Source organism: Enhydra lutris, unplaced genomic scaffold (assembly GCF_002288905.1).
Source record: "Enhydra lutris kenyoni isolate GAN:26980312 unplaced genomic scaffold, ASM228890v2 scaffoldscaffold11, whole genome shotgun sequence".
Lineage (NCBI taxonomy): Eukaryota > Metazoa > Chordata > Mammalia > Carnivora > Mustelidae > Enhydra > Enhydra lutris.
In genome coordinates, this window is record NW_019154095.1 from 23504382 (window position 1) to 23525853 (window position 21472).

General features: G+C 37.0%; 1 protein-coding gene and 1 pseudogene across 1 annotated transcript in view; both read left to right on the forward strand.

The window, feature by feature from the left end:
* LOC111144599 (mitochondrial calcium uptake family member 3) overlaps nt 1-21472 on the forward strand; it is a 125463-nt gene that overhangs the window by 450 nt on the left and 103541 nt on the right. The window lies entirely within an intron of this gene.
* LOC111144390 overlaps nt 137-21472 on the forward strand; it is a 26862-nt pseudogene continuing 5526 nt past the window's right edge.

Consider the following 21472-nt stretch of genomic DNA (forward strand, 5'->3'; position numbering starts at 1 on the left):
AGGGTAGGGCGGCCGCGGTGTTCCACCTGAGCTCCTGGAGGGAAGGTGTGACAGTCGGGCTGGGTGCGCTTGGGACTCTGGGCCACCGTGACACCCGGCAGTGGAGGTTGTCGCAGTGTGAGCTCTGCGGCCGCACATGGGGACCTCCTGTGAGACCGAGACGTAGGCCAGGCAGGCTAGCTAGGGTCTGTGCACCCAGCTGTCGGGAAAACACAGATGATGCTGTCATTGATGCATCAGGACCGCAGAGGTTGCTGCAGTACAATCTATTAACCAAAACCCCAAGCCAAAACAAAAGACTGCGAAGAAGGCAAGGGTGTAACAGGCAGAAAGTGGAGGGCTGGGTATGTGAGAGATAGGAACGCCCAGGCTGGACCAGGTAACAGCAAATGACCCAGGAGGTTCAGTGCAGGAGGATGAGTTTTGAAGCAGTGGTCTGAGGTCTAAAAAGTAACGACATTATTGTATAGCACTTTATTAGTCCCAAGAGAGTAAATGCCCAAACCGAGTAACTTCCTTATTATAGGTCAGAAAGAAGGAAGATATTCCCAGATTGGAAATGGAAAAAACAAAAATCTGTTCAGAAGAGTATACATCCCCTCCCACTCCACCGCCAAATCAGAAACTCTTAAGTGAGGAAAATAAGTGAGAAGATGGATAGGACAGCACAAATAGGAAACTGAAAGAGGCTAACTCCTACAGAAGATCTTTAAATGAAATGTTCAAGTATCATGCAACTGATAATGTAAGGTAAAGATGAGGGTAAGGCAAGAGGGAGTGGGGCACGATGTTTTTGTCCTATCGTTGTAGTTAATAAATAGTCATGAGTCATTTAGGGAAGTTTTCTTTGCAAGACGAAAGAGTGTGAAGGGCTGAGATGACAAAAATTTAGAAAAGAGGTAGCTATTCTGTTTTTAACTTTAATGAAATGTATTCTTTATTCTTTGCCCAAACACATGTTGGTGGTCTGAGGTAAGTGCATCAGTTCTTTTGGTGGAGGTTGTTGATGTATTTAAATCAGGGAATCCACTGTGCTACAGACCTTCTAGCTGCAAATTATAAATACATAGCATAAAGTGCTTTTGTACAATGAATACTTAAAATGCTAGCAGCAAATTCCCTCAACTTTCATCTGCTACTCCTCTTCTCCCCACCCCCCCATACATTAAACTTGTGTCCCCATTGACCAAGACAGAATTTTTCACCAACCATAGTTGATATGGAAGCAGATTAGGAAGGTAAAGAGCATTAAAACAGTATTTTCTTCTGTTTTAAAATTAATTTTACTTTTTTTTTTAAGATTTTATTTGAGAGTGCACGCACGACACATACATGGGGGTGGGGAGAAGGAGAGACAGACTACCTGCTGAGCAGGGAGCCCCCCCTTGGGGCTCATTCCCAGGACCCTGAGGTCATGACTTGAGCCAAAGGCAGAGGCTCAACCGACTGAACCACCCAGGTGCCCTTAAAGTTTATTTTGCTTTTAAAATTGAGAGATAGTATAGTGGTTTTTAAAAGACCACACTTGGGGCACCCAGATGGTTCAGTTGGTTAAGCGTCTGACTTCAGGTCATGATCTCAGGGTCCTGGGATTGAACCCCACATCTGGCTCCACACTCAGCGGGGAGTCTGTTTCTCCCTCTCCCTCGGCCCCTCCCCCTGCTTGTGCTCCTTCTCAAATAAATAAATAAAACCTTAAAAAAAAAAAAGACCACACTTAATAGTGTCTTCCTTCATAGTTATGAAAATTAAATTAATACATTTTAAATAGTTAGAATTGTACCCCTAGCATGTGGTGAGCATTCAATAAATTTGTTTTTGTAATTTTATTCATTTATTTATTTATTTGTACCTATTATGGTATAATTGCTTAGTGTTTATAAAAATTCCTCTGCAGATGATACCAGAGGCCTCTGTCTGACTCTTCCCAAGTCTCTAATCACACAATTCTGATTATTTGTTTTATAATCAATCTTTACCCCCCTTTGAGAACTTTTTTTCTTTTAAGATTTTATTTATTTGAAAGAGAATGAGAGGGGCGCCTGGGTGGCTCAGTGGGTTAAAGCCTCTACCTTCGGCTCAGGTCATGGTCCCAGTGTCCTGGGATCGAGCCCCACATCGGGCTCTCTGCTCAGCAGGGAACCTGCCTCCTCCTCTCTCTCTCTCTGCCTGCCTCTCTGCCTACTTGTGATCTCTATCTGTCAAATAAATAAATAAAATCTTTAAAACAAAAAAAAAAAAAAAGAAAGAAAGAGAATGAGAGAGAGATCACAGAGCAAGGGGGGAAGAGTAGAGGGAGAAGCCGACTCCCCACGGAGCAGGGAACCTGATGCAGGACTCGGTCCCAGGACCCTGGGATCATGACCTGATCTAAAGGCAGACGATTAACCAACTGAGCCACCCAGGCTCCCTGAAAACTTTTTACCCCCTGCTTTTTTGAAACTCATAATGAAGAGCTTTATGTGGGCACTTTTTCATCTATTGTGATGGAACTTGAGGATCCTTTCAGTATAGAAATTCATGTGTGAAAGTTCTGTATGTTCTTATATTATTTCTTTGACAATTTCCACTTCTCCATCTTCTGTTTTTTCTTTTTCTGGAACCTCTGTTAGTCTAAAGTTACACCTCCTGACAGATCCTAATCTAATTCTAATCTTCCGTTCTAACTTTTTAATCTTCTTGCTTGTTTGCTTGTTGTTGTTTTTTAAAGATTTTATTTATTTATTTGTCAGAGAGAGAGATCACAAGTAGGCAGAGAGGCAGGCAGAGAGAGAGGAGGAAGCAGCCTCCCCACCGAGTGGAGAGCCCAATTCGGGGCTTGATCCCAGGACTCTGGGATCATGACCTGAGCTGAAGGCAGAGGTTTAACCCACTGAACCACCCAGGCGCCCCTTGTTTGCTTGTTTTTATGGGAGCTATCTTTGACTCTTCTTCCAGCTGTCCTATTGAAAGTTTTATTTCAGTCATTCTAATTTTTTAACTCAAAACTAATCTTTTGTTTTCTAGTGTTCCTTTGGTACAGCCTTCTGTTTTGTTTTATGGCTGCTAAATTTCTCTTTTTACTGGAAGGATATTAATCATAGTTTTGTTTTGTTTTTGAATTGTCTTCCACTTTGTGCACTGTTTAGTTTCTTCCATGTTAATTTTTGTTCCTGATTGATTTTCTAAGCTCTCACTTTCATTTTGGAAGTTTTCCTCACATATTTGTAGTTGTTACCTCTCTATATTGAGAGCTACTCAGAAGCTATTTGTACATGAGAATGGCTTTTCATTTGGTGATCTGGGCTTCTTAATAGAGTGGCATCCAGATGTCAGTGCTTTTTTTGTTTATGGTTTGGTTTTGTGTTAGAGAGGGAGAGGGGAGCAGCAGAGGGAGACAGAAAGAGAGAATTTTAAGCAGGCTCCATGCCCAGTGTGGAGCCCAATGCGGGGCTCAGTCTCACAACCCTGAGATTATTACCTAAGCTGAAATCAAGTCAGATGCTTAACCACTTGAACTACCCAGGTGCCTCCAAATGTCAGTGTTTTATAAGTCCTTTTCTCTGGTGTCATTGAGTTTCTCCAAAGAATAGGAGAAGTTGCAGGAGTTGTAATCTAGGTGCAGGTGCACATGCACCTGTATGTGAGAGCCTGTGTGTTGGGAAAGTATCCAATGATGTCTTTACCTATTGTTATCTAATGCTCTGTTTTCAGCCCCATCACTTACTCTAACCTCACCACTCCTTGAATTCCTAAGGTCTTATCCTTTCTGGGGTCTGCATCTCCAGTCACCTCACTTCCATTTGGTCTTCTCCTCCGCAGTCTTCCAGTATTGAGAATATAGGGGCATTCTGCCCCCCTCCCCAGGTCAATTATCAATTATTACTCCCTCATCTTCTCCATTTTGTAAAAATTTGATGAATTCTTTTGATTGTTTTAGTCTCCTTTCCTTTTCTCTTTCTTAGTTCTTATATGTTTCTATCTTTAAAAAAAAATCCTTTTACTGTGACTTTATTGTGGTTAAGAGAGAAAGAGATTGAAAGAAACTCATGAAGTCAGCCTTCCATTTTTCAGAAATATTTAAACCTGTGTTGCCACTTTACTCGTTATGCTCGTTTGATTTTACTGAACTGTTAGAAATTATTCCTTTTGTGGTTTAAAACTATGAGAAATTTGATTTATAAAACTTCTTTTAAACAGCATGTTATGCTAAATGTAAACCTAGTAATAAATTAACCTGTACATGTTACGGAATATAGAATTTAACTGATAGGTGTGAATAGCCATAACTTACAGATAAACAGTTTTATTACCATAGCCTTGAAGATTTTTGTTTTTAAGACATTGACTCTCAACTTCTCCAGGATGCTTTCCCTTACTCTATAGATAGTAAAAATGCCCCCTGCATATCCTATACTTCTAGGTGATGACTTTTTGCAATTATTTGTCTTCTCTGCTTTTTCTAGCACTTTAAGGAGGGGCACTGTGTTGGTCGTGTCTCCTTTATATCTTCATTGCTTGATATGGGGCCTAGCCCTGGTAGACACACAATACATTTTGTCCAGTGAATAAGCCCATGTTAAACATTTGCATGGGATATATGCATTGAAAAGGCATAACCACATTCTGTGAGAATTAATAGTTTAAGATTTTTTTTCATCTAAATACTGGTTATTTATAACATTAGAATTCAGAAGACTTCGGTCAAGGTCAAAATTCCAGGCTTTAGGAGACCAATCACGTGACACTGTATTTATTTTAATTGTGCAAGTTTGGCTTGCCAGAATTTTTCAGTAGACACGGCCTTGAACTTTATTAATATTATAAAGAGATGGGAGACAAGATTCTGTTTAGAACCCTACAATTTTATCCTTAAAACATTATTTTTATTAGTGGAAAAAATTTTGTTCTAGGGTTGTTTTTTTGTTTCAAAAGGTTCAAAATAAAAAAAAATTAGGTTGCTTAATACACTTTAATCCATAATTTACTTATTGAACAGAATACATCATTTTGTGACTTGCACATAGTTTTACTCTCAAGTGGAAAAGAGAGCAATATTTGTATTTCTTTGGTATAGTTCTATAATAATTGCCAGTAATCGTGCATTTTTTAAATTGCTTTCATTATCTATTTTTCCAATCCAAGGCAGCACATTTTGAGACAGGAAGTTATGCTTATTCTTCCCCAGAATATTGAAGAATCTGCCAGAGGTGTAAATGGAGACGGTTCCTAAATTTTTATAGAGAGAAGCCTCAGAGGTGTAAAACTGAGGATAGGTTAATTCTATGCAGAATAACATTTTGTATAGGAGGCTAAACTAGGTGGCTGATCCCCTCTTTTTGTTTTCTGGATCACTTCATGGCAAATCCACCAGGTTCGACACACATTCTAGAGGTATGATCATGTTATGGATTCATGTACAGTGATTTAATTATAGATTATTTTTTTCCCTAAGTATCACAGAATAAAATTTGGATGAATTTGGAAAAAAAATATATCCTTTTTCTGGTTATACCAAGCCAGGAGTTATAAAAGTGCATGTACTTTTTGGGTTGCAGTGAAAGATTGTTACATTTTATGGATGTCTTTATTCAGATCCACACTGGGAATCAGGAAATGAAACTCTCATGATTTTGAACTTAAATTTGAAAATTCTCATCTGTAATTCTCTTCTAAGACTTGGAAATTGTAAAATAGTGCACAGCAATCAGTTTGAATGAAGGTGTATACCAGTTTTTTTTTCCTTGATCTCTATAATCTCCACATTAAAAAATATAATAAAAACATTGAGCTGTATTTTGAATTGGAATTCAGGTAAATAGTATTTGGGTTTAATGTCACTTCCTAGTTGATTCTCGAATTCTGACATGTAATTCTGTTTATGTAATTTGGGGGGGCTGGACTGTTTATGAATACTGAGTAAAGTAAAATGTAGCTTCCCTCTTATTGATTGAATATATACTTTATCTTTAGTAATTTTTGAGAAATGGATGCCATTTTCTATGTAAAGATTAAAGAAGATATTTGAGATTATTAAAACAATTATATTAACCCTAAATTTTTGAAGCTTCTTTGAGGGTGGTTTCATTCGTCTTCCATATAGCACATAAATTTTGTAGCTCTTAAGATTTTTAATAAATTCTTACTTAATGACTGAATGAATGCTAACTCCTAAAGTAAGTTACAATATTTTATTATGACAGTTCTTTAAAAAGCTTGCTTTCACAAAATCACCTCATCCATGCAAATTTGCATTTGACTTTAGATATTAGAAGGCTAATGCAAGGTAAAATAATGGGTGTATCACCTCTTTGTGTTATCTGTGAGGATTCATGATTGGACACTGAGTCATAATATTAGTAGTATATTTGAATTCAGTAACTAATTTTAGTTTCATTAGATAGTAGGTGCAGAGTGCATACATGTTTGTTTTCTTCTCTTTCTAAGTTTATGAGAAGACAACAGATTCATTCTCTTTAGAGTCCTTAGCTTTTAGTATTAAATACTTTAATGTTTTTACTTTGAGGTAGTTGCTCATGTAAAATTATATATCTAAACTGTTGACTACCAGATTCCCATACTAGTTTTCAAAAGTCTCTTAGTTACTATCAATAAAGGAGTTCCATCACTAAATGGCTCCTTTAATCTCTTTCCCCTCCACTTCTTTCTCTTTTAAATGGTACATGTAGTGTGCTAAAGAATATTACCTGTTCCTGTCCTGGAAAAGTATTAGGGAAGGTCATTTATCTTAAAGTACATGATTCTATCTAAATGATTAATATTTCATAAGATTCATGTATTAAGCAGTTATTTTCAGTTTTATAGCTATAAAAATCAAGATTTCCATTTCATGTTTCATTTAGAAACAATTTATCCATCTTTCCACTCATCCATTTATTCATTCAAATACTTTACTCAAGGAATGTTTATTGAAGTGTAGTATGTACTAGAGATTTATTGGTGGATGAAATAAAACTCATGTCCTTTTGTAGCTTATAGTGTAGTGAGGATACAGAATAATTGTAATGCAATATGCTAAAGTGGTGTGATGGGAAAATTAGAGTATACTATGGGATCATACAGGAGGGACGTAAAGCCCAGGCTTGGGACATTAAGCATGGCTTCCTGGGAGAAGTAATGTCTAAATTGAGATATAAAAGATAGGTAGGAATTATTAGGGAAACAAGGAGACAAAGTGGGTGAAGACATGTGTTCCAGGAGGAAATAACATGTGTGAGAACAAGCATAGCATGTTTCCAGAATTGAAAGATCAGTGTGGAGGTATAGCAGAGAATTTGAGGCAAGAGTGATCAGACAGTTGGCTAGAAGGTAATCAGGGGGCAGATAGTACAAGACCTTCTAAGACAAGGAATTTGAACTTTAAGAGTAGGGAGACATTATAGATTTTTAGTCATGAGGATGATATAATCAAAATTGCATTTTAGGAATATCACTTTGATTGGATAGGGAAAGTAGAGGGAGGGATGCAATGCTGAAAGGGAGGAGGCCAGGTAAGATGCTGTTACTTCTTAGATGAGAATGTTAGAGGGTATGATTCTCTATATTCTTTAATTAAAAAAATATATATGTCAGACGATTTTTACCCATAATATTTCTTTAGACAAAAAATGGTTATAACTTTACTAGGGAAATAGCAGTGAAGCAATGAGAAGTTCCCACACTGGAGAGAATTTCAAGAGATAGGATCAACGAGGATTGGTAGTTGACTAGATTTTAGGGATGAGAGAGATGGGAGAATCAAGTTTTTGTCTTGGGCACTGGGTGGATTGTGCAGCAGTTCATTGAGACTAGGTCCTCAGAAGAAAAAAAAAAAGGTTGGAGGGAGTGTGCATGAATGATGTTTTTAACTACAGTGGATCAGGGTGTCTTCTGGACAGCTGAAGGGAAACTTCCAGTTGGATACATAGGTCAGAAGCTTAGGAGAGAAATCTGTGCTTATACCAATAGATTTGAAAATCACCAAGCATTGAAAGTCATAAGAATGGATGACATTGTTTAGAATATATAGGACATAAAGAGAAAAGCCCCTAAGGAACGAGTCCTGGTGAGCATGAGTGATGTAAAAAACTGTCAGAAAAATAGAACCCTACAAAAAGCTGAGAAGTAATGTCTAGACTGGTAAAGCCAGGAGAGTCATGGAAGCCAACAGAAGGTAGTAAGTACTTCAGACAAGTAGTACTATAGTCAGTATCAATGAGCTCTACCAGAGGAGTTCATCTTAGATGAACAATAGAAAGTATTCACTGGATTTAGCAATAAGAAGTTCATGGATGATCTTGGTGATATTTTGGAGGTGAAAATCAAATTATAGTTGGAGAAGCTGAAAGTAAAAGTAAAGAAAAGGTGATGTGGACAAGATGAGGTAAGTGTTGACAATACTTTTATAAATTTGGCTGTCAAGGGGAGAAGCGAGGGCAATAGCTTAAGGAACATAGATTTGATTTTTTTTTTTTTTTTTTTTAGATAGTAGACCCTTAAATATGTTTAAATGTTGGGGCGCCTGGGTGGCTTAGTGGTTAAAGTCTCTGCCTTCGGCTCAGGTCATGATTCCAGGATCCTGGGATTGAGCCCCACATCGGGCTCTCTGCTCAGCAGGGAGCCTGCTTCTCCCTCTCTCTCTGCCTGCCTCTCTACTTGTGATCTCTCTCTCTCTCTCTCTCTGTCAATAAATAAAATCTAAAAAAAGAAAATATGTTTAAATGTTGAAGGTAAGAGGAGAAACACTAAACCAAAGGAAGGAGGGGGGTTAATTGATTTGTCAAGAACCAGGGTACAGATGGGAAATGAAAGTTAAAGCACTAGGGAAGAATTTAATCTTAGATAATAGGAACAATGGCATTTCTGGTGTAATAGGAAGAAGGAATGGGAGGACACAGAAATTATTCATTTTTAGTAGCAAGTGGTTGAAGGAGTTTTTGCCCGATGATTACTATTTTGCTATGAAATAGAAGGTGATGTTATCGCCTGAGAACAAGATAATAGAAATTTGTAGAGTAACCATGATAGATTTGGAGAGTGGTGGATTGAAATAGCCATTAAAAAGAACACAAACCACTAGAAAACCATGAAATCTTTTTGAACTTGCTCATAAAATCTAGAAGTTTTTCAATGGGTATTTCCACATGGTCACAGCTTTTGCTATTTTAATTCTTGTGTATGTTATTCCACTTTTTAAGATGTACAGACTTTAGTAATATGATCTAATTAGTACTTTTTTTTACCCATGATGTAATATTTAACTTACGTAGGAAGTGGACCAAACTTACAAAACACTAGAGATTTTATTCTTTTATTTAAACTTGATGGGCAAGTTTAAACTGGAGATTATTAATTTTCACTGATCTCCTTTAATTGTTGTCCCAAACACTAAGAATTTGAGTAACTTTACTTTGTTTAGTGTAAACACTCTTATGTTGGAGAAAAATGTGATTAAAAATCAAACAAGTTTTATTTATGACATTATCTATCTAGCATTAAGGAAAATGCCTAGTCTTTTGTGTACTAAACAGATTTTCTAGATATGTTTCTCCTCTACTTTTTTTTTTTTAAGATTTTATTTATTTATTTGACAGAGAGAGGGAGAGAGGTCACAAGTAGGCAGAGAGGCAGGCAGAGAGAGAGGGGGAAGCAGGCTTCCTGTTGAGCAGAGAGCCCGATTCGGGGCTTCCTCCCAGGACCCTGAGATCATGACCTGAGCCGAAGGCAGAGGCTTAACCCACTGAGCCACCCAGGTGCCCTCTCCTCTGCTTTTTAAGTAACCTTTACTCCTTAATGCTTTGACATATTGATAGATTATATAAGCAAAATAAAATGTGGAAATTTAGTGCTGTATCATTTAATTGATTAGCATAGTAAGTGTATGTTCATCAAAGAGTTACTTTTCCAAATTGGGAAAGTAGAATCCAAGTTTTTTGCTTTTTCCCCATTCACTAGGTTACCTTTTATTCATTTAATACTCCAGCTCCAGAATTTAGAATACAGAAAGTGTATATAAAAGAATTTTAAATAATTCGATTTTTTTCTGCTTTTTGATAAGGATGATGTCTAATTGATATGTAAATATTGACTGATGAGATGAGATATTTGGATTATCTCTTTCTCTGGAAGGGATATAATGGATTATTCAGTTGCTGGGAACAATTCAAAATGGGTTTTTCCTAACCAGTTTCACATCAGGTCAGAAAGGCTCCATAGGTTATGTCCAGTTTAAGCTAGCTCCAACCTGTTAAAATTAGTTATATTCAAATAGGATCATCTAAACTTCTTCCAAATGCAGTTGGTCCTTAGCAACAGGGGTTTGCACTGTGCAGGTCCATTTATACACAGATTTTTTTTTTCCATAAATACAGTACTGTAAATATATTTTCTCTTCCTTATGATTTTCTTAAAACATTGTCTTTTCTTCAGCTTATTTTATTGTAAGAATCTAGTATAGAATACACATAACATGCAAAACAATTGTTACTCGACTTTCAGGGCTCTGTTAACAGGAGGCTATTGGTTGTTAGGTTTTGTGGCAATTAAAAGTTATCCATGGATTTTCAACTGTACAGGGTTTGGTGCCCCTAACTCCCACATTTTTCAAGGGTCAACTGTACTTTAATTTTATTCTTACTACTCTAAAGATGGAAGGTCACTTGTTATTCTCCATATATATACAAGCACATTGACTTATCATCCCCAAGGGATTAAGACAGGTTTTGAGGCTGTTATTACCATCAAACTTAATGATAGCGTCCTGTGGTGAGTCATAGGCAGCTTTTGGACTAGGGTTTATGGTGAAGGGAGATCAGTGTAACCTGAACTTTTGTTGTCATATGGCTTTCTTCCTATTGATTCCTTTCCCAATAAATGGATATTAGGATTTTATGTCCTCCTAGTAAAGAATCCAGTCTTAGTAACCTTTTGGTCCAGTACTGTGTACATGTATTGTTGCATATGCCTGTCCTGTTCCCTGATTTGCCAGCCCTGGTGATTACTTCATCATCATCTTCAAAGTTAGATAAGAATTTTGATTCAAGTATTTTATAACACAGACTTAATCAAAGTGAATACATCCTATTTGGGAAGTAAGATTAAAATCTTTAATTCATACTATGAATTAAATAAATTTAGAATCTAATATTCTAAATTTTATAAGAAATACAAATACCGGGTGATATTATGAACTAAATATTTAATTATCAAAAATATTTCATATTACCACCAAATAAGTAAAATCCAGAACTTATCCTGAACTAGGATCTAGAACTTACCCTGAATTATCCTGAATTATTATAATACTTATTTTAAAAATTTGTAAAACTGCAGGCAAGCAGGCAAACATCAATGTGCCTGCCATTTGCTGGCAGATTAATAGGAGAGTAGCTCTTTGTGTCTTAGGTATTTTATCCACATCCCCCGCCCAGCAGAATTCAGAACATGGTGAAAGCCAGAGATTGGCTTGCACATTGATCTTCAGTAGAATGGTGAAAATTGGAAGGATATGGAGGAGTGAACTACAGAGGGATTATCTGAATGTCAGATAAGTAAGAACAGAAGTTACCCAGGGACCCGAGGGTATATTATTTGATTATAGGCCGATAGAGAAGTTCTAGAAACATGTCTTTTTCATATTTTGGTGATAGGTTTCATTAAGGAAGGTTTCTTAGATCCTATAGAAAAGTGCCATTCTCTCTCTTTTCTTTCTTTTTTGAGAAAGTAGTATTCTTAAATATACTGTAAAATTCAAGTATCTGCAGCTGTGCTTTCTTAATTGTAAGATAGCAGAGTGGTTCCCTAGGGAGTGAGTTTAAGTCCTTTGGTACTAGTGTTAGGCATCAGGGTTTTGACAGACAGAGGGGTCTGAGCTACCTAACCTAGAAAAATCTGTAAAGGCACCATGGTATCCTACTGAGTAAGTCACAGCACTATATCCTAATCTAAAAGCGACTGTGATCTTCATGAAATTGTTGAGCTTGGGAAAATATAGAGCTTCCACCCTTTCCTTTCCCATACTTCCTCCCTCTACAGTGATCTGCTTACCCATTTCTACTTACGAATGCCCTCTACAACAACTTTAAACTCAGGGATTAAAGAGATTATAGAAATAAGATTGGTTGAATCAAGTGAAAATAAGGTGGCATGGGAGCAGATGGCTTGGGATCAGGAGAAACGAGTCACTTAGCCTTTACTTACCTGGGCTCTGAATAGCAGAGTCAGCTCCTTTTCTATGGGCCTTTCAGTAAGTCTCAAAAATCACTTTCATTTGCATTTTACTGGCCACAATTTAGTCAAAATAGTCATTTTTACTTAGCTTATATAGCTAACTACAGTAAAACCTGATGAATGTAACCTTTATTCTTTGTGCTGTTGTACCTAGCTAAAAATCTGTTTCCTTTCTAAGGAAAAACTAGAGAATGAGTAATAGGTATCTATCCATTTTTCTTAGATATGAAGTATGTTGTATTAGGAAAATGGCTTTTTTTTCTTTTAAGTGAAATGAAAATGCTCATAAATAAATTATGGAATGCCCATTTAATAAAATAAATGGTTTAGACTTCTGGTTTTAACAATACGGCATACTATATAATCTGTCATAAAAATATTTTAAACATCCTTTTAAATAACATACTGTACTTAAGACATTAAGGAAAATTGCCAGGTGCAGAAATAAAGAGGAAACTAGTTACTAGAACAGCATGAGCTGTGACTTACTTGGGCAAGCAATGGATTATTTTTTTAAATTTTTTTTTTTTTTTAAACATTTTATTTATTTGAGAGAGAGAGAGAGAGAGAGACAGTGAGAGAGAGCATGAGCGAGGAGAAGGTCAGAGGGAGAAGCAGACTCCCCATGGAGCTGGGAGCCCGATGCGGGACTCGATCCCGGAACTCCAGGATCATGACCTGAGCCGAAGGCAGTCGCTCAACCAACTGAGCCACCCAGGCGCCCCAAGCAATGGATTATTATTCCTAAAATTGTAGACACTTGGATTTTAATGCCTGTTTGGGAATGGAAACAAGACCTTAGTAAGTTGAAATTGAGACACCCAGAGCCCTCTTCAAAAGAATGGACTAGAAAAAAATCGTTCTCCTAGTGTGATGATAGGGAAACCTCTAAGGTGTCTGTCTGGACTCCAGGTGGAAAAAAACATTTTCTGAGAATGTATAAACATGGTCCCTCACTACCTCATATGGTTTCAGAGTCAGAATTTATGTTACCCAAACAGAGAAAAAGCTGACGTCACTGACAGAAATACAAAACTTTTTTGGAGGGAAATAGTGTGAACACTGGCCATATGTAATTCCTACAGAAAAGGTCTGGAAGAGGGTAAGCTCATAATCCCAAAGTATAAAATATATGAAGTTTTATTAAAAAAAGAGTTAATAAACTGAGTGGATTCCTAACAATTAAAAAAAATATGATAATTTGGTTGAATCTGTAAGTTAAGTGTATCTAAAATGATTAAAGGTAATGAAAAATCAGTGAAAAAAATCAATAAAGACTTTCTACACATGTAAAATATAGTCCTTGAAGGCTGGATAGGTAAGACAGCATATAAAATTTAGTTGAAGAGGCAATTAGTAATCTGGATGATAGTTTTGAAGAAACTGCACAGAATGTAACACTTTTAAAGAAATGGTAAATATTAAGGAGAATAATAGACATGGAAAATAGACTGGGTCTAAAATTTGTCTATTGTGGGTACAAACTGAGAGAATGAGATAGGTGATATTCTAAGGGAAATGGTTGAACAGTTCTCAGAAAGGACCAAAGATGTTAATCCCCAGATTTAGGAAGTAAAAACTGTCCTGGATGAGATAAATAATAATAAATCTGTAGTTAGCCAGATTGTAGTAAAACTGTAAAATCAAAGATAAAGAGAAGCAGGCCAGATTTGTACAAAGGAATAGTAGCTGGTCTGATTGAAAACTAATTTGTGACAATAGATAGAATTCAGAAGACAGTATAATATGTCTTCAAAATGCTGAGAGAATGTAATTGCTATCTTAGATTTCTATACCTAGGTAAATTGTCATTTAGGAATGAGGATAAAATAAATTCATTTTTATAAGATTGGGACAGCTTCAGATCGTTATTAAAAGAATTACTAAAGAATGGATATGAGGAAGACATGAACATAAAATGAAGTTTGAAATTCAAGAAGGAATGGTGAATACAAAGTTGGTAAAAAAAAAATGAAGTAATTCTTTTTTTTTTTTAAGATTTTATTTATTCCTTTGACAGACAAATAGGCAGAGAGGCAGGCAGAGAGAGAGAGAGGAAGAAGTGGGCTCCCCTCTGAGCAGAGAGCCCCATGTGGGGCTCGATCCCAGGACCCTGGGATCACGACCCGAGCCGAAGGCAGAGGCTTTAACCCACTGAGCCACCCAGGCACCCCCAAAATGAAGTAATTCTTAAACATTGACTACATACTACAACAAAAATAGTTATTATTACTGTGCTGAAAGGAGTTTAAATAAGGTGGTCCTCAAATATTGAGCTACAGTGATATGGAAGACAATAAGGCTTGATTAAAGGTGAAGTGTTCTGTGTGGGAAACAAAAATAAAATTAGATGTCTGCCTCATGCCATAATAATAGAGGTCGATTAGAATCCTAAATGTGATTTAAAAAAAAAAAAAAACAAACTCAAGATACATAGAGGACTATATATGATGGTAAAACTTTGGCCCTAGGTTGGGGGAGGATTTGCAAAACAAAACAAATAGCACAATCCAGAATGGGAGATACTGCTACATTTCACTTCATTAAAACAAAAATATCTAATAAAATAGAAGTCTTGGAATGCCAGAAGATACTAATAATACATAGCACTTGCAAAGAATTTCCAAAATAAATGGAAATGATCTGCAAATCAGTTTTTATTTTTTTATTTATTTTTAAAAAGATTTTATTTATTTATTTGAGAGAGAGAGAGAGAGAGAGCATGAGCTGGGGGAGGGACAGAGGGAGAAGGAGGAGTAGATTCCCCGCTGAGCAGGGAGCCTGATGTGGGACTTGATTCTGGGACCCTGGAATCATGACCTGAGCTGAAGGCAGATGCTTAACCAACTGAGCCACCCAGGTGCCCTGCAAATCATTTTTTAGAAAAGATGACACAATAGAAAAATGGACAGGGGGTTTGAACAGGCCATTTAAGGGAAAGATACTCAGCAGACCAAACACATGAAAAGATGATCAACATTATTAATAATAGGGAAATGCAATTATAACCATAATGAAGAACTATTTCTTAGCAATTAGATTGGTGAAATTTTTAAAAAATTGACAATAACTTTTGGCAACAAAAATTCTTATACTCTGTTGGTAGGAGTACAAATCTTTGGAAAACAGGTTGACATTATATAGTAAATTGAAGATTCACATGTCTAATAACTCAGAAATTCTATCTAGGTATAAACTCTTAGGAAACAGAAACCTGTGACAAGGAGACATGTTTAACAATCTTTTAAGATGTCCCGACACCTCCATTTCTTTCTTTTTTTTTTTTAATTTTTTTTTTAAGATTTTATTTATTTATTTGACAGACAGAGATTACAAGTAGGCAGAGAGGCAGGCAGAGAGAGAGGAGGAAGCAGGCTCCCTGCTGAGCAGAGAGCCGGATGTTGGGCTCGATCCCAGGACCCTGAGATCATGACCTAAGCCGAAGGCAGAGGCTTTAACCCACTGAGCCACCCAGGTGCCCCCCGACACCTCCATTTCTAACCCTACAACAGCTACTTTGTAGCACACCTCATTTGGTTCTGTCTCAAGCAAATGACCTCCATTTTCACAGAGAAAAGGATCAGAGGTAAATTTGCTCAGTTTATTACTTCCTCAGAACTAAATTTGCCTTTATCTTTCCCACAGTCCTAGTTCCATAGGAATAAAGGTATCTTCCTGCAAAACTAGAGAAAGGAGTTTGGAGTTCATAATTTTTCTCCAGCAGTGCCCAGTAGCCGAAGAGATGGAGCAGTTCTAGGTGATAATGTATTGTAGAGATAGAATTTTTTTTCTTGAGTTTTGAAGTTGGGAAGTCAGAGAGCTTTGAGGCTAAGTTATTAGATGGATGAGATTGAATGCTGACGTTCTCTCTGACATGATTTGGGGTGATGAGGAAAACCATGAGTTATGTCTCAAAGTCCTCTTTAAAAGTGAATAAGAATGCATACAAGTTGCCATTGGCAAGGTGGTTAAGTGCTATAACCAGGGCATATTTACCTTCATCAGCGTCAGTGATCAAGAATTTATTTCGCCGATATTGGTGCCTAGGTGAAGTTGGTGGCAGAGAAGGGCAGAGTACCTTCATCGTCTCAGTGACAAAAATATAAAAATAAATTAAAAAATAAATAAAATTGATTGATAAAAGACAGCTGACCACGTTTATTTAGTTCCATAAGAATGTTAAACTTGGGAGTATATTTAAGACCAGTTTTTACTGATGAAAAAAGAGTCTTGAAAAAAACATTCTACCCTCGGCCACATAAAATCCTTGGATAGGTTTTCCTTAATTTTTAGACTATATCACAGTCCAACAGTGTACTCTTCTCCAGAAAGATATACCAGATTGTTGGTGCACCTTTGTGACTCAGTCAGTTAAGCACCTGACTCTTGATTTCAGCTCAGGTCATGATCTCAGGGTCATAGGATCCAGTGCCACGTTGGGCTCTGTGCTCAGTGAGGAGTCTGCTTGAGATTCTCTTTCCCTCTTCCTCTGCCCCCCACCCCACTTGTTTGTTGTCTCTCTCAAATAAATAAATAAAATCTTAAAAAAAAAGTAACACCAGATTATCTAATTATAAGCTTTCATTTTCTGCTTCTTGTTAAGTCATTCACATCATTTCTAAGATTCAGGTCAATTTTATATACAGAATTAGATTCAAATATGATTTTGTTAGGGTAGGCTAGTTTTAAAGATTTTTTGTTTATTTGAGAGAGAGTGAGCGAGAGAGCAAGCATGTACGTGCGAGCAGAGGGAGCAGGGAGCCAATGTGGGGTTCGAACCTGGCCCTCCAGGATCATGACCTGAGCCAAAGGCAGACGCTTAACTGACTGAGCTACCCAGCCGCCCAGAATGCCCAGAATAAGCTAGTTTGTAGTAACACATAGACCCTCAAGTTTCAGTGGATTAACCTGATAAAAGCTTACTTATTGTTTATGTAATAATTCTCGGGTTGTGTAGGGTTGATAGGAAAACGCCTGCATGTGGCTCTCCTCCATTGCTTGTCATTCAGGCATCTAGAGTGATGGTGACTCTGCCATCTTCAACAAGTAGCTTCCAAGGTTACTCAGGGTGTCACCATACCAGTTAGCCGAAAAGGGGTGATGAAGCATAGAAGGAGCCTTCTTGTGGCAAGATTTTATGGGCCAGGCATCACTACCATTCCTATTACATTTTCTAAACTGAGTCATATGGCCACATCTATGTGCCAGAGATACTGGGAAGTATACTCTAGCTGTATGCCTAGGAAGAAGAGTGACTTCATTAATATAATTAATATATTTTTTGTTTTTTTTTTTTTAAGATTTTATTTATTTGGCAGACAGAGATCACAAGTAGGCAGAGAGGCAGGCAGAGAGAGACAGAGAAGCAGGCTCCCTGCTGAGCAAAGAGCCCAACGTGGGGCTCGATCCCGGGACCCTGGGATCATGACCCAAGCCGAAGGCAGAGGCTTTAACCCACTGAGCCACCCAGGCACTCCTATAATTAATATATTTTTGTACCACCAACTACTTCAAACATCATATCCTTAACTTTATAATTCTCATTATGAGAACTGATAACTCCGGGGCGCCTGGGTGGCTCAGTGGGTTAAAGCCTCTGCCTTCGGCTCAGGTCATAATCCCAGGGTCCTGGGATCGAGCCCCACATCGGGCTTTCTGCTTGGCAGTCAGCCTGCTTCCCTTCCTCTCTCTCTGCCAACTTGTGATCTCTGTCTGTCAAATAAATAATAAATAAAATCTTAAAAAAAAAAAAAAAGAACTGATAACTCCTCAAGTTTAAATAGGAATTTTAATTGAAAGTATGTATATCAATATGTAATGTGTAGATTTTATATTGTCCTCAGGTAATCTAAGTAAATTTCAGTCTGCAAAAATAATCTCACTGCACTGATAAAACCTGAAGGAGAATCTGCTTTCCTACCTCAAGTCTTACAGGTTTCCTTGTGGTAGGAGAAATTCATTGGCCTAATCTCTACAACCACCACCTCTTTGAGCCTAATCAAGACCTACTTTCCAGGTATACACTCTATAATCTGCTGGAAATTTATGAGCTTGCGATGGTTCCTGCAAATAAACACTACATAGTTCTGTATTTGGAGATAGAGAAGAACTTAGTCTGTTTCTTTGAGCATCAGCTTTTTTGTCTTCCTTCACTGGTAACTTTCTAGATGGGAATATTTCAGACTTTCTTAGATAATGAAACTGAATCCCCACATAAAATTCTCTAAGTAGAAAACCTTCAGAACAAAGTTAGAGTGTTCATATTAATTATGCCTTTAAAAATGTTTCTATCTCAAATGAGATAGGGTGTGTAGAGAGGTTCAGTTTTGGGGCTCTGCCACCATCTGTCTTTGTAACAGTAACTGAGTCATTTAACCATTCAGGGTTATTCTATGAAATGTTGTAGGTAGGGATGATTGATTTGAATTTGTAAGGTCCATTTCAGCTATAATAGTTGTTTAATCTTACAATCACTTTATTCTTCCTAATATTTTATTTGATTATAACTTGTTGCTTTAAATGTTCCCATCTTTTTTATCCTCTCTAAACTTAATTTTTTTATTTTAATTCCAGTTAGTTAACATACAGTATTATATTAGTTCCAGGTGTACAACATAGTGATTCAACAACTCCATACATCACCCAGTGCTCATCACAACAAGTGCCCTCCTTAATCTCCCATCACCTGTTTCACCTGTCTCCCACCCACCTCCCTTCTGGTAACCATCGGTTTGTTTTCTACTGTTAAGAGTCTCTTTCTTGATTTGTCTTTCTCTTTTTTTCCCCTTTGCCTGTTTGTTTTGTTTCTTAATTCCACATATGAGTGAACTCACATGGTATTTGAGTGAACTCACATGGTATTTGTCTTTCTCTGACTTACTTCACTTAGCATTACACCTCTAGCTCCATTTGTAAATGGCAAGATTTCATTCTTTCTCATGGCTGAGTAATATTCCATTGTATATATATTTTAAATCTGTTTTATAAATTAAAACACCAGTTTTATAAACTTTGTCCCAGATAATCCCTTCTCAACTTTCATTCATTTTATTTTATTTTTTTATTTTTGTTTTTTTTTTTAAGATTTTTATTTATTTGACAGACAGAGATCACAAGTAGGCAGAGAGGCAGGCAGAGAGAGAGGAAGGAAAGCAGGCTCCCTGTTGAGCGGAGAGCCCCATGCGGGGCTTGATCCCAGGACCCTGAGATCATGACCTGAGCTGAAGGCAGAGGCTTTAACCCACTGAGCCACCCAGGTGCCACCTTTCATTCATTTTAAATTCAGGGACATTTAAGTTCTCTCTGAAAGTCAAATGTCAACGTAATGGGAATAAAGTGCCAAAACTAGGTAATATTAAATGATTTTTAAAACTTGTTTATCTTTTTCAATAATAATTTCTACAACTGAAAAACTGAATAATTTTTAAGATTATATACTTTTTTTTTTTTTTTTTGGACAGAGATCACAAGTAGACAGAGAGGCAGGCAGGGGTGGGGCGGGGAAGCAGGCTCCCCGCTGAGTGGAGAGCCCAATGCGGGGCTCAATCCCAGGACCCCAGGACCATGACCCGAGCCCAAGGCAGAGCTTTAACCCACTGAGCCACCCAGGCACCCCAAGATTATATACCTTTAAATAGTGCTCCTTTCTTACATGCCCTTTTTAAAGTTGTTTTTGTCAAATTTAAAAGATATATAAAATTATACAGCTGACCCTTGAATAATGTAGGACTATGGGCACCAACCCCCTGTGCAGTCAAAAATCCGCATATAACTTTTGAGTCCCCCCCCAACGTAACTATTAATAGCTTACTGTATACCAGAAGCCTTACTGATAATATAAACAGTTGATTAACACCTGTTTTTTATGTGGTATGTATTATATGTAAATTATTACAATATATGTACACCTTATTTTATTCTCACAACAAAATAAGCTAGAGAAAAGAAAATATTAAATATTTTAATATTTAGTAATATTTAATATTTATTAAATATTAAATTAAAAATAAAATATTAAGAAGATCATAAGGCAGAGAAAATATATTTATAGTACTGTACTGTATTTATCGAAAAAAAAAAAATCCATGGATCAGTGACCTGTGCAGTTCAAACCTCTGTTAAAGGGTGAACTGTGTCGTCCAGCATTCAGAATTACTACTTGTTAACATTTTGACATATTTGTTTATAGTTTCCTTCAGAGATAAATGCTATCTAAGTGTGCTGTCTTTTTTAATAGGAATATTAAAGAACTTTAGCCTCTAATAGAGTTTCTCTTCACTTTTCTTTTTAATCTATAGTTTTAAGACCAAAACTGATGGCATGGTACAAAGTTTACATTTAAATGAAGTTTTCACAGATGCGTAACACATGCCTAAAAAGATTTGACAATGGACTTTTAGGTATAGGTCTAGACAATGTCGAGAACTGATGGATCTTACGATTCAAGACAGCATTTTGGGTATTAGGTAATTCCTAGGAGTAGAAAGAAATTTTCTTGGTGTTTTAAAGTGAACCACTGTCCCAGTATGAAAGCTTAATCTTCTCCTGAGTCTAGGGCTTTTAAAATCCTTCAACCCTTAAACTGTTCCTGTGAACTTGTGCTGTCAGTGCCGGTACCAATGGTTTCAGGGTTCAAAGCTCAAAAAGGAGAGCGGCTCCAAGAGCTTTCCATTCTAAGAGCATGGGCCTTTCTTTCCCTACTCTCCCACCTTCTATTCCACCCTCTTCCTCTCCACAAATACCTCAGCCATTTGCTTGGATGAACAAGCTGATATTTAAAACTTTATAATTGAAAAAAAAAAAAAGGTCTTATCAACGTCAAGGATTAGTGCTTCTAAGAACAATTGCCTGGTGTATGTTCCAATAAAACTGTCCCTCCTGACTTACTAACTGGCATATAGCTCTTTGTTGGGAACAGCATTAAGCTCAGGAAGGGGACACCTTGACAAGTATTAAGGAGGGCACGGATTGCATGGAGCCCTGGGTGTTATACACAAACAATGAATAATGGAACACTACATCCAAAACTAATGATGCACTGTATGGTAACAAAACACAACAACAACAACAAAAAAAAAGTTTCAGGTCTTCACAGCTTTTAGAGTCTCACAAGTCTTCATTTAGGTAGCCAGTGACATGTTTTTTAAAGATAAAATATTCTGGAAGATGGCGGAGAAGTAGCAGGCTGAGACTACTTCAGGTAGCGGGAGATCAGCTAGATAGCTTATCTAAAGATTGCAAACACCTACAAATCCAACGGGAGATC